Raw genomic sequence first — 14,882 nt, forward strand, 5'->3', positions numbered from 1 at the left:
GAACACATATCCAGTTTGTAAGCGGGATTTATGCGGATCATTGACGAAACTAGTATCTGCATATCCAACAAGGCTCTGGTCATTTGTGGATTTCTCAGAGTAGAAGAGACCCATGTCTTTTGCCCCACGAAGATACCATAAAACATCTTTGACTCCCTTCCAATGACGAATTGTTAGAGCAAAGCTATACCCAATTTTGTTCAAAAGGATCAAGACATAACCAAAAAATATTATTACAATACCAAAGAAAGCATATAAACTTTGCATGTCAAGCTCAACTGTGTGAGAAACAACTATGAGCCGGAGGAAGGATCAAGATGAAAAGCCTTAAACTTAAGATGTGAAATTAAGAGACTTGACAATGCAATGGAAGAAAAAGGACCAACTTTTCAAGCCTTCTGAAAGAAATGGAGGTCAACTGGACCACTGGAGTGTTACTCATGATTTTTCTACTGATCATTTGTAATTGTAGGTCAATTTTGAAGAAGAAAAAAGATACATTTTACCGATCATCGTCCTGTTAGCGCCATCTAGTCTTGCACTTTTACTTTCTCTAAATTCTACTGAGTTTTTGTTTTCAATCCTTACGAACGTAAGTTAAATTTAGAACTAAGTGAAAAAGAAACTTGCATAAATAAAAAAGAGCTTATTTCGTCTTAGGGTTTAGCCGGAATAGAATGTAGTATGAAGATTGTGCAATGATACTATTGGGTGTGAGTTTATTGATCAATTTTAATTGTGTTGTTAATTTCATTTTGTACGTTATGATAATTATACAATAGGGTAAAAATGACACTTCACATTTAAAGTATAAGTTGGGTGTAAAAAGAGGTTATATGAGTTCAAATAAAATTATCCAAATATTATTTTGCTTGTTAGTCCGACACTGGACTAAATGCTTCACTAAATTAATCCAACTTAGTCTAGTCTAAACCAGTCTAGCTTAGCCTTTGAGTTTAATCCAATCCGAGATAGTCCAGAACAAACTCATCCTTAAAGGATATGAAGTCCCATTCGAAGTTTTAGACAAAAGTACTATTGAGATATTGGTATCTCGTGCACATTCTATCTCTAATTTTGTTCTTTAATTCTTCTTCTACTTCCTTCTTCTTTGATGCATTTAATATGGTGTATTCGGCCCTAGAAACTATGTAATTTCATTCACTAGCACATAATGCCAAGTACCAACATTACGCGCAAGGGACCACTTGTCAAAATATTGATTTCACCTGCCTTCGACAACAATAAATTTCTCGTTGAAGACAAGTGTGTCACGGGCTCTATTATTTTAAATAGTCTACCTTTTCTAAGTGGATGTGAGGCATGACACAAGATGCAGAAATTCAAATTAAATCATGCAACAAAAGACTTCCACAATAAAACGACGGGGTATCCAAATTAAATATAAATCGAACCGGAATTCAAGAAGACAAATACAATTTGAAGACAAATACAATTTGAATGCAAAGAATAATCTAAACTTGCTAAACTATCAGCAACAAAATTCACTTCTCCACAAAATTCATGGACTCAATGTTATGAACAAAGTTTAGAATACCATTAATGCGATCAATAAGAATTTTTAAGTCACTTCTAACAACAATCTTTTTATATAGCTTCTGCCAAGAGCACATTAAAAGGACAAAGAGGCTTATCTCTAGCAATCAAAGCTCACCATTTTGAGATCGAATAATGAAACCTGCAGCTGCAAAATCATTCAGAAAATAACCATGAAAATTAAGTTTCACATGATTATGTGTAGGGGGATAAGATTCCAACAGATTAAAGTGGAAAAATTAGAACAAACAGTGTTTACAGAAGTATTTAAGAAATTGGTGGTCATGAGCTTAAACTCTTAACTCACAATCCAAGTAATTTTAACAAGATGGAGGGGTAATTTTTGAACAACCATTGTCGTTTTATTATTTTTCATTAAGTGATAATTAATAAGAACATAACATGCACAAGACAATGTTACTGTTAAATAAGTATAAATGTTTGAGTGATCAATTTTTTTATCTTTTACAGGTATTTAAGATGTCGACCTTATTCTAACCACGATGTTTTTAAACACATCCTATATATGCCAAAACATCTTCCACCTTAAGTAATTCTTCATATTATTGAAGGCACTATAAGAAAAATATACCACTTCTAAAATCATTTTCCAGGCTTGTATTCTACACGGCATGTTTTATGTTCGATTCCTAGTACTAGTGAACCACACGATGGTAGCCACCGGAAGGTTGAAATGCCTATGTGAGTCTTTCCGATCTCCGAAAAAGTGAACTATTGTGGCAAAGCCACCAACTTATCCTTTTTAAAATAAAAAAAAAAAAAAAAAAAATCATCTCTTGCAAAGACCAACGTTCTGAAAGATTATATCTGTCACAATTTTGATAATAAGAAAAATCAGGACAAGATATTTTAGAGGAATGCAACGATCAATCATGACTCATGACACAACCGAGGCCACAAAAATTAAAGGTTACTCGAAGACTTGACTTTTCGTTGTTAACTTCTTACATATATATAAACGTGATACTAATACTATCGAAGACAAAATAAGAAACAAATGAATTATACATGATAATGATACCATTTATGAAGATAAAGAATTGATGTAGCATATGTCTACCTAATCCACATTTTTAATTGATATTCCACAATTTCCATTGACCATAAAGAGATCAAATCAACTCCATGGCTATGTTTAGATGTGGGTTTTCTAGTTTCAAGGGATTTACTGATGTCAAGTTATAAAGGAATGAACTACAAAATGTCAAATGGAAGGGATTAGAAAAACTCTCCATAAGCATTACATAGGCATGAGAGAGATTTGCTAATTCCTTCTTTGGGAGGTGTCATATACAAATCCCTCTCATGTTCCTTTACAATGTTCATGAAGGACTTTTCTAACCCCTCTCTATAACATTTTATAATTCATTATTTCATAACTTGGCATCGAAAATCCCCATCCAAACATAGCCTGTATAGTTTTCATCAAACCTTGCCGTTTGTTGTTCGAGTCGATGCGCTTAATCCTCTTAACATGTAAGTTCTTTATGGAAATAAACATGATCAAATAAGAGTGCATGAGAGACTGAAAAATGTGTGAAAATCATCTCCCTTCTTTAATTACTACCAGTTTCAAGAACATCAAAAGATCAGCGTGTAAGATTGACTTTATGGATGATCAACACTCTACACATAATTGGGATCCTCTCCAGTGCTTTGTGTACGGAGCTGATGGACTCAGAGATCTGAACCATTCATTTTAAATCATGCAGCCCCAATTAGCCTATCACACTGACCACGTCACACAAACGAAGGGTTCGGATCTCTCTCTTAAACTCCCTGAATATCTCTCTCTTCAAAAGCCTAAAGCTCCGGATCCTTGAATTCCAAACACAGAGATCTAAAAAGGATCTCAATTCCAATAGGCATAGACAATAGAGTAAACAGTAAATAACATGTCTAATTGTATGTATTTTAGTTGAGGCTAATTCCAAATACTGTCGCTTCATAGTGCTTCACACAGCAGGTCCATAGCCAAACATTCTTTGTTGAGGATTTTCTCTTGAAAGAGTTTGCTAAGTGTAATTTCATTCTTATTGAATGTCTGCCTATTTTTTATATAAGAAAAAAATACATATTTATGGCACTCTTTGATCGATATGCTTTTGAGCTAGGGAGCCATATATGCAGGATTCTTGAGTGGTCAATTCCGATTTATCTGACCATCAAATGATAATTGTATTAAATACATATATTTATATGAATTATGTATGACCGTTAGATAATAATTACATTAGTCCTGGTTTGGTACTGAGGTGCTTTTAAAAAAAAAATGGGTATAAAAAAAAGCTGGGAGCTTTTTTATGTTTGGTAAATATTCAACTTCAGCTTTTTTTCGTAGTTTTGGGTGGAAAAAAACCGAAAACACAAAGCTGCAAAACCCAACTTTGAAAAACCGGCTTTTTTTGCTTGCCCAGCGTCTGTGCAAACGTATTTCGCAAGAGGCGCTAAGGCCTTTAATGAAATTTTCCAATATCCAAAATGACCTTTAGCAATTAAATAAATTATACATCATACCCGTCGACTTCGTCACTAACCCCGCCACGTCTCTCTTTCGTTCTCTTTGACTCTGAGCTTCTTTGGATTTCTGGGATAGGAGCGACGGGAAGTTCGTCGGATATCTAGGTTTTGTCGAAATTCGAGGCCTCTTCGTCGAATTTCTGGGCTTTGTCAAAATATGGGTTGCACAAAGAATGTTAGATTTGCACCCTTCTACTTGAGACCCAAAATCTCAATGGGAAAGGCTCGACACCTTCGCCGCTAACATCGACTACAAGTCTTGAAATCGAAGTTCATCCATCTTCCGCGAATCAATTGATGCGACCCAGCCTTCCTTTCCCCACAACCTAGCCTTCCTTAGGATCAAGTAGAGAGAGACAGAGAGAGATAGAGAGAGAAGGGGGAGAGAGGGCGTGACTAGCGGAAGATAGAATATACAAAGATTCTGCAAAAATAAAATGGGGACAAGGTAAAGAAGAAACGACTCTTAGAGAAAAGAATAGAATAAAAAATTATAAATATCTTAATAAAAAAGGTAAAAGTACATTCTTCAAAGCTCACAACTGTTTATAAATAGTTTATATAAATCTTATAAATGTCATAATAAAAGAAAAGATAAAAAATTATTATATAATATTCAACATCATATCTTTTTTAGTCATTTTACATTGTCGCAACGATTTTACATAAAAATTTACCAAACACTTTAACACTGTTTTTTTTTGCTAAAAGCACTTTTACGAAAAAGTTTACTAAACAATCTACTGCTTTATTTCACAACTGTTTATTCTCGCAGCACAATAGAAGTAGTTTTTTTTTTTTTTTTTAAAGCACAACAATACCAAACCAGCTCCTAATCTCATCTCATTAATCACTTTTAATAGTATGTTTGGACGAGATAGACTTTCAATATTTCTACTCATTTTACCTCTAGCTAATATTTCACAGTTGAGTACCAAGTATATTATAATTTGGATACTCCTTTAATAATTAATCATGTCTTAGATATTCTAACAAATTTGTGCCCCAACCATAACATGGTTCACCAATGGTTGAGCATAGGCCTGGCAAACGGGTCGTGTCTGTCATGTTCGTGTCGTTTTCGTGTAATACCTATTATCTTAACGGGTCGTGTCGTGCCACACCCGTTATCTTAACAGGTCCTTAACAGGTCAGGTCACTTTACCCAACGGGTAAAGTGACCCGACCTGTTATGACTCGTTAAGAAAAATATTTTTTTTCCTTAAATTTGCACATACCACACATTGCCACATAAATATTACTTCAAAACATAAAAACACATTTGTCATTTAAGTACTACATCTACACTAAAAAATAAGAGCCTAATAAACAAACATCCACACACTACTAGTCTATTACAAAATATTAAATGTGCAAGGACATGCAAAATGAAAGAGTTTTTGTTTTTACGGTTGTGAAGCCTTTCTCAAAAGTTTAAACCATGTCAATGGAACTCAAAGCTTGCATGTTATTCCTTTTACAAAATCCTCAATTTTCATTAATCATCGTGACATAAGATTTTGTGGTATCCACTAGTGTAAATATTTTAAATTGAAGATCAAATTCATTCATTGTATTCATTTAGGGTCAAGGAGTGTAGCTGTAAAAAAAATCATCAAAATTGGAGTTAAAATAACCGTTAAATCATGATTTTTCGTTGATAACCGTCGAAAAGTTTTGTCCCGTCACTTGATCTCCGAATGTTTGTTTTTTGCAATTTTTGGCAGCGATCTTGAAGCATATACAAACAAGTTTGACGGTTAGATTGTTGAAATTAGTTTTGTAGATTCCGTATTTGAAGATCGAATTCATTCATTGTATTCATATAGGGTCAAGGAGTGTAGCTGTAGAAAATCATCAAAATCGGAGTTAAAAGAACTGTTAAATCATGATTTTTTGTTGATAACCGTCGAAACGTTTTGTCTCGTTACTTGATCTTTGAATGTTTGTTTTTTGCAATTTTTGGCGTATGCGATCTCCAAGTATATACAAACATGTTTGACGAATGGATTGTTGAAACTAGTTTCGCGTATCCCATCAAAACAATAGATTCACTAACACTTAAGAGTTTATTCATACTTTCATTCAGTATATCATAATATTTTGTGGTATCCACCAGTGTAAATATTTTAAATTGAAGATTGAGTTCATTCACTGTATTCATATAGAGTCAAGGAGTGTAGCTATAAAAAATCATCAAAATCAGAGTTAAAATAACCATTAAATTGTGATTTTTCGTTGATAACCGTCGAAAAAATTTGTACCGTTACTTGATCTCTAAATGTTTGTTTTTTGCAATTTTTGGCATATGCGATCTCAAAGTATATACAAACATGTTTGATGGTTGGATCATTGAAACTAGTTTCGTAAAATCCGTATCCCATCAAAACAATAGATTCACTAACACTTAAGAGTTTATTCATACTTTCATTAAGTATAACATAATATTTTGTGGTATCCACTAGTGTAAATATTTTAAATTGAAGATCGAGTTAATTCATTGTATTCGTATAGGGTCAAGGAGTGTAGCTGTAAAAAATCATCAAAATCGGAATTAAAATAACCATTAAATCTTGATTTTTCGTTGATAACCGTCGAAAAGTTTTGTCCCGTTACTTGATCTTTGAATGTTTGTGTTTTTCAATTTTTGGCGTATGCAATCTCGAAGTATATACACACATGTTTGACGGTTGGATCATTGAAACTAGTTTCGTAGAATGCGTATCCCATCAAAACAATAGATTCACTAACACTTAATAGTTTATTCATACTTTCATTAAGTATAACATAAGATTTTGTGGTATCCACTAGTGTAAATATTTTAAATTGAAGATGGAGTTCATTCATTGTATTCATATAGGGTCAAGGAGTGTAGTTGTAAAAATCATCAAAATCGAAGTTAAAATAATCGTTAAATCGTGATCTTTCGTTGATAACCGTCGAAAAGTTTTGTCCCTTTACTTGATCTCTAAATGTTTGTTTTTTGCAATTTTTGGCATATGGGATCTCAAAGTATATACAAACATGTTTGATGATTAGATTGTTGAAACTAGTTTCGTAGAATGCGTATCTCATCAAAACAATAAATTCACTAACACTTGAGAGTTTATTCATATTTTCATCAAGTATAACATAAGATTTTGTGGTATCCACTAGTGTAAATATTTTAAATTAAAGATCGAGTTCATTCATTGTATTCGTATGGGGTCATGGAGTGTAGCTGTAAAAAATCATCAAAATCGGAGTTAAAATAACCGTTAAATCGTGATTTTTCGTTGATAACTGTAAAAAAGTTTTATCCCGTACTTGATCTCTGCATGTTTGTTGTTAGTCATTTTTGGAGTATGCGATCTTGAAGCATATAAGGACAAGTTTGACGGTTGGATCGTTGAAATTAGTTTTGTAGAATGCGTATTCCATCAAAACGATAGATTCACTAACACTTAAGAGTTTATTGATACTTTCATTAAATATAACATAATATTTTGTGGTATCCACTAGTGTAAATATTTTAAATTGAAGATCGAATTCATTCATTGTATTCATATAGGGTTAAGGAGTGTAGCTATAAAAAATCATCAAAATCGGAGTTCAAATAACCGTTAAATCGTGGCTAAGCGTCAAAACGTTTTGTCCCGTTACTTGATCTTTGAATGTTTGTTTTTCGCGATTTTTGGCGTATGAGATCTTGAAGCATATACAAACAAGTTTGAAAGTTGGATCATTGAAACTAGTTTCGTAGAATGCGTATTCCATCAAAACGATAGATTCACTAACACTAAGAGTTTATTTATACTTTCATTAAGTATAACATAAGATTTTGTGGTATCCACTAGTGTAAATATTTTAAATTGAAGATCAAATTTATTCGTTGTATTCATATAGAGTCAAGGAGTGTAGCTGTAAAAAAATCATCAAAATCGGAGTTAAAATAACCGTTAAATCATGATTTTTTGTTTATAACCATCGAAAAGTTTTGCCCCGTTACTTTATCTCTAAATGTTTGTTTGTTGTAATTTTTGGTGTATGCAATCTCGAAGTATATACAAACATGTTTGACAGTTGGATCGTTGAAATTAGTTTCATAGAATGCGTAGCCCATCAAAACAAATAATTCACTAACACTTAAGAGTTTATTCATACTTTCATTAAGTATAACATAATATTTTGTGGTATCACTAGTGTACATAATTTAAATTGAAGATCAAGTTAATTCATTGTATTCGTATAGGGTCAAGGAGTGTAGCTGTAAAAAAATCATTAAAATCGGAGTTAAAATAACCATTAAATCTTGATTTTTCGTTGATAACCGTCAAAAAGTTTTGTCCCGTTACTTGATCTTTGAACGTTTGTGTTTTTCAATTTTTGGCGTATGCAATCTCGAAGTATATACACACATGTTTGACGGTTGGATCATTGAAACTTGTTTCGTAGAATGCGTATCCCATCAAAACAATAAATTCACTAACACTTAAGAGTTTATTCATACTTTCATTAAGTATAACATAAGATTTTGTGATATCCCCTATTGTAAATATTTTAAATTGAAGATCGAGTTCATTCATTGTACTCATATAGGGTCAAGGAGTGTAGCTGTAAAACTCATCAAAATCGAAGTTAAAATAACCGTTAAATCGTGATCTTTCGTTGATAACCATCGAAAAGTTTTGTCCCTTTACTTGATCTCTAAATGTTTGTTTTTTGCAATTTTTGGCGTATGGGATCTCAAAGTATATACAAACATGTTTGATGATTGGATTGTTGAAACTAGTTTCGTAGAATGCGTATCCCATCAAAACAATAAATTCACTAACACTTGAGAGTTTATTTATATTTTCATCAAGTATAACATAAGATTTTGTGGTATCCACTAGTGTAAATATTTTAAATTAAAGATTGAGTTCATTCATTGTATTCGTATGGGGTCAAGGAGTGTAGCTGTAAAAAATCATCAAAATCGGAGTTAAAATAATCGTTAAATCGTGATTTTTCGTTGATAACCATAAAAAAGTTTTATCCCGTCCTTGATCTCTGAATGTTTGTTGTTTGTAATTTTTGGAGTATGCGATCTTGAAGCATATAAGAACAAGTTTGACGGTTGGATCGTTGAAATTAGTTTCGTAGAATGCGTATTCCACCAAAACGATAGATTCACTAACACTTAAGAATTTATTGATACTTTCATTAAATATAACATAATATTTTGTGGTATCCACTAGTGTAAATATTTTAAATTGAAGATCGAATTCATTCATTGTATTCATATAGGGTTAAGGAGTGTAGCTATAAAAAATCAACAAAATCGAAGTTCAAATAACCGTTAAATCGTGGCTAACCGTCAAAACGTTTTGTCCCGTTACTTGATCTTTGAATGTTTGTTTTTCGCGATTTTTGGCGTATACAATCTTGAAGCATATACAAACAAGTTTGAAAGTTGGATCATTGAAACTAGTTTCGTAGAATGCGTATTCCATCAAAACGATAGATTCACTAATACTAAGAGTTTATTTATACTTTCATTAAGTATAACATAAGATTTAGTGGTATCCACTAGTGTAAATATTTTAAATTGAAGATCGAATTTATTCGTTATATTCATATAGGGTCAAGGAGTGTAGCTGTAAAAAATCATCAAAATCAGAGTTAAAATAACCGTTAAATCATGATTTTTGTTTATAATCGTCGAAAAGTTTTGTCCCGTTACTTTATCTCTAAATGTTGGTTTGTTGTAATTTTTGGCGTATGCGATCTCGAAATATATACAAACATGTTTGACAGTTGGATCGTTGAAACTAGTTTCATAGAATGCGTGGCCCATCAAAACAATAGATTCACTAACACTTAAGAGTTTATTCATACTTTCATTAAGTATAACATAAGATTTTGTGGTATCCACTAGTGTAAATATTTTAAATTGAAGATCAAGTTCATTCATTGTATTCATATAGGTTCAAGGAGTTTAACTATAAAAATCATTAAAATCGGAGTTAAAATAACCGTTAAATCGTGATTTTTCGTTGATAGCCATTGAAAAGTTTTGTCATGTTACTTGATCTCTGAATGTTTTTTTTTTGCGATTTTTTTGCTGATGCGATCTCGAAGCATATACAAACAAGTCTGACGGTTGGATCGTTGAAATTAGTTTCGTAGAATTCGTATCCCATCAAGTTCAATGGTGTGTGTGTGTGTATATATTTATTTATTAAGTACATTTAAATTTATTTATTTTGTACGTATAACACTTAAGAAATTGAATGGTATGTATATTTAAGCCGATCCAATGGTCACCAATTTTTAATATTTTATATATATATATATATATATGTAATTATTATTGTTTTTAAGGGTATAAAATTGTTAAATTAGTATATGTAATTATTATAGTATTTTAGGGTTATAAAATTATAAAATTAATATTTTGCTTATCGTGTATCATGTTACCTACATGTCTACCCGAACCAATCCGTTATCTTAACATGTGCTTATCGGGTTATCCGATAATAACTCGATTCGTTATCGTGTCGACCTGCATATCTGTTAATTTTGTATCGTGTCAGAAATTGTCAGGCCTAGTTGAGTATCTGGCTGCGCCCTACCACCTTCTCTTCTATTTGATTTTCAATCCTCGTTTCTTTTCGGCATATTGTCCTCTTTCCGAGCACGAGTAGTACGGCGGGCGTGGCCTCCTCGGATGCTGGAAGCCATTTTTATGTGCCACCATGCGTATAAATTATTCCTTTACTATTTATTACGATTATTGCTAATTATTATTAGCCATACTTGCATCATATGGAGAATATACATATTTTACCCTTATGAATTGGGTATTATTACTATATAAATCGCAAAATCAGAATTGTTTAATTTTTTAATCTTTATTTAAAGAATATTTAAAAAAAATCATTTGAAATAGATCGTTTAATCACCACAACGGGTCATATAAATAAACCGTTATTCACGATATGCTACTAGTATTAACACTGCTGATTTGTTTCGTACATTTGGATGCATAAATGATCTCTAATTCGAATAATTTAAAAAAAAAAAAATTAAGAGTTAAACAGTTATGATTATAAAATTTATACAGTGAAAATATATAATTCACAATGAGTAGGATATGTGCATTCTTCTTATTAGGAATGAAAGTATTATCCATTATAATATGTGGTAGGCATGGGTATTTCTATTTTTTTTTTTTTTTTTTTTTTGAAGGAAACGATAGTGTATTTCATTCATATCAATGTAGACAGTGCAACACAAAGGATTACATAGTAGAGGGACAATCCACATCTAGTATATGTATCAATGATAATACTAAGGCGAGACCCTTTCCATTCAACGCACTGATCTACAGTGAGGCCAAGACGAGCTAGTCTATGGGCCGCACCATTGGCTTGACGATGAATGTGGGTGATAGGAGCTTCAGTGACTGCCAGAGCAAGCGACTTGATGTCTTTGATTAGTTGTCCAAAAGACGACAAGTTAACCGAAGGATCCTGCGAAGCTTTGACAATCTGAAGTGAATCGAACTCACATAGGATATTAGAAAAACCCGTTTCGAACGCCTAAATCAACCCAATTGTAATAGCCATAGCTTCCGATTGGAGTGGTCAGAAAACATCAGAGAAGCTCCCGCACTTTGTAGCCAAAAGCCTCATGTTGCATTTTGCACTATTAAGCCATAACCCTCGTAGCACCTCTCACGGTTCTAGGAGCCATTGATGTTGAGTTTAAGACGTCCCGATGGAGGGTAGCACCATTTTGCCGGAGCTTGAAATGGAAAGCTAGGAGATGTTCTTTCATTAGCCAACACAAAAAATTGCCACCACTGAGTTGCTCGTGCCACAATAGCATCTGGTGAATCGCATTTGTTATTTTAGAGCTTCTCATTCCTGGTGCCCTAAAGCACCCAACATATCATCACGAAGGATTCAAAAAGGGCAGCTTTGATAAGCTCTGTGATTTCCATGGCCCAAAAGAGGAAGGATTAGAGGGAGGATCCTTGTAACAAGTAGCCAAAGTAAGAAGATAACCAAGTGCATTTAGTGAAGGGGCAGTCCTTCAGTAAGTGGAGGATTGATTCCTCAGGGTGGTTGCACATCATGCACAGCAGATCAGTCATGATATGGCTCTTAGTGAGGTTCACTTTAGTAGGGATGATGTTGTTACAGAGACGCCACATGCAAACTTTGACCTTTGGAGGCACATTGGCACACCAAACCTTGGCCCAAAAGATGGATTCACGGTTAGGATTGGAGGAGGAAGAGGATCTTAAGCTGCTCAGATATAACCACTTTCTCGCGAGGTGGTAGGCACTCCTCATCGTAAATCTTCCATCATTCTCATAGTGCCAAGTTAGCAGATTAGCGGAGCTATGGAAACTCAATGGGATAGCCCGAATGGTGTTGACTTCCAACTCAGAGAATAGTGAAGACACCAGAAGTTCCATGATCTAGAGATAGGGTCAATTAGTTCGTTGACCGTCTGGATAAGCGCGGCAGACGGCTCAGGAGTAAAAATTCGAAAGCGAGCTGGCAAAGGAATCCATGGATCTTCCCATTTTTTCAGTGAAACGCCACTACCCACTTGCCAACTGGATCCTAGGGATAATATATTCCGTGCTGAACAGATGCTCTTACAAGAGTGGGAGGCATTTGCCTTCACCGAAGGCTTAAGGAAGGTGACATTGGGAAAGTACATAGCCTTTAGAACCCTCGAAACCAGAAAGTTGGGATCCACGAGAATCCTTCATTCTTGTTTAGCCAAAAGGTTAAGATTGAATGCATATAGATTTTGTAAGCACAAGTCGCCGTCAACTTTCGGGATGCAGAGTTTCTCCCATGAGAACCAATGAATTTTTTTCCCTCCATCAATATTGTTCTACCAGAAGGAGATAATTAATTGGTTTAACTCCTCACAATTGTAATTAGGCAGAAGATAGCAGTTCATAGTGTATAATGGAACGGCAAGCGCAATGGACTTGATAAGTAGTTCTTTCCCGGCAGCACTTAAAATCTTCCATTTCCAGCTTTAGGGTCTATTCCAAAGGCGCTATTTGATGTATGTAAAACAATGACTTTTGTTTCTTCTTACAAAGGTCGGCGTACCCAGATACATAGTGTGACGGTCAACCCCCTGAACACCTAATAGTGCAGCCAACTTAGATCGCAGAGGGCGTTTGATATTGTGATTAAAATAAACCTCGCTCTTCTGAAGATTAACTTTCTAACTCGATGCACATTTGTAGAAAGTGAGAATCTCATAAATCTGATGGCATTCAGCCATGTTAGCTTGACAAAATATAAGGCTATCATCTGTGAATAACAGGTGATTCACACTTGGGGTGCCAGGGCAAATAGAAAGCCCCTGTAATTTTCCTTTCGTCTCCCTTTTGGCAATAAAGGCAGACATGTCTTCCATGCGAAGTAAGAATAGATAGGAAGAAATGGGGTCACTGTGTCGAATCCCATGAGAAAGGATGAGGTAGCCTCTAGGATGTCCGTTGATAACAAATGAGTAAGAGACCATGAAAACGAATTCCATCACCAGGGCAATCCATTTCGGCAAGAACCCCATATGAATTAGAATACAATGAAGGTAATTCCATTCAATTCTATCGTATACCTTGCTAAATCCAACTTTAAAGATAAGAAACCCTTTTTTCCCCAGTGGCACACAAAGAGGAAATGAGAGATCTCCGAAGCTAGTAAAGATTATCTGAGATAAGTCTACCCAGAATGAACGCGCTTTATGCAGGTGAGATGATGTGGGTAAGGATCCCTTTTAGCCAATTCGCCATAACCTTGGAAGCAATCTTAAATAAAACGTTGCAGAGACTTATAGGCATGAACTGAGTAATATCTTTAGGAGCTTTCACTTTGGGGATGAGGCAAAGAGGGGTGTAATTTATCTGCTTTAGTAATATGCCCGAGTGCAAGAGGCATTGGATAACAGTTGTCACATATGGTCTAACGATAGACCAAAACTGTTGGAAGAAGAAGGGAGACATTCCATCTGGGCCCGACGCTGTGAAAGGATGCATATTGAACAAAGCCACCCGAACTTCTTCAGCTGACACATGCATCTCCAAGCTAAGGTTCATATTAGGAGTTACCCGAGTTCGATAGTCTGGAGAATTTCATCGCCACCCCTCGATGGACTGGCTCTGAATAAATCTTCAAAATAGTTCAAGATTGTAGTTTAGCTACCCCTATCATCAGTATGTCATGTTCCATTTCTATCAGACAGTCTTTTGATAAAGTTTTTGGACTTGCGGTTTTTAGCCCGCTGATGAAAGAATATGATGTTTATATCCCTTTGTCACAACCACAGAGACTGAGACCTCTAGCATCAATAGGTCTCTTCTTGGCCCAATAAGACATCTAGTTGATCCATCAAAAATGTCCTCTCTGCTAAGGTTGCATTCGATAAAGGTTGAGCAAGAATAAAGCCGAGCTTCGAGCAGATTCCGTTTATCTCCTCGTTTCGCCTCTTAAAAACCACATGCTGCCATTCAAGAAGGGCAACCCTAGTGGCTTTGATTATGTGGACAACTTGGAACATAGGCACCTCAACCACAGGACAATTCCACGCTTTCGTTATAACATTCTCACACTCCTCATGTAAGGCCCAAACCTCTTCGAAACGGAATCCATGTTGACATTTTCTCCTGTAAGCAGGCTCCCCATCCATGGAGAGGATAATAGGAATATGATTAGGTTTGGTGGGATCTAAATGGTGTACCGTGGCATTGCCGAACAAAGAAATCCATAGCGGGGAGGCCA

This window comes from Pyrus communis, chromosome 8, assembly GCF_963583255.1.
Source record: "Pyrus communis chromosome 8, drPyrComm1.1, whole genome shotgun sequence".
Classification (NCBI taxonomy): Eukaryota; Viridiplantae; Streptophyta; class Magnoliopsida; order Rosales; family Rosaceae; genus Pyrus; species Pyrus communis.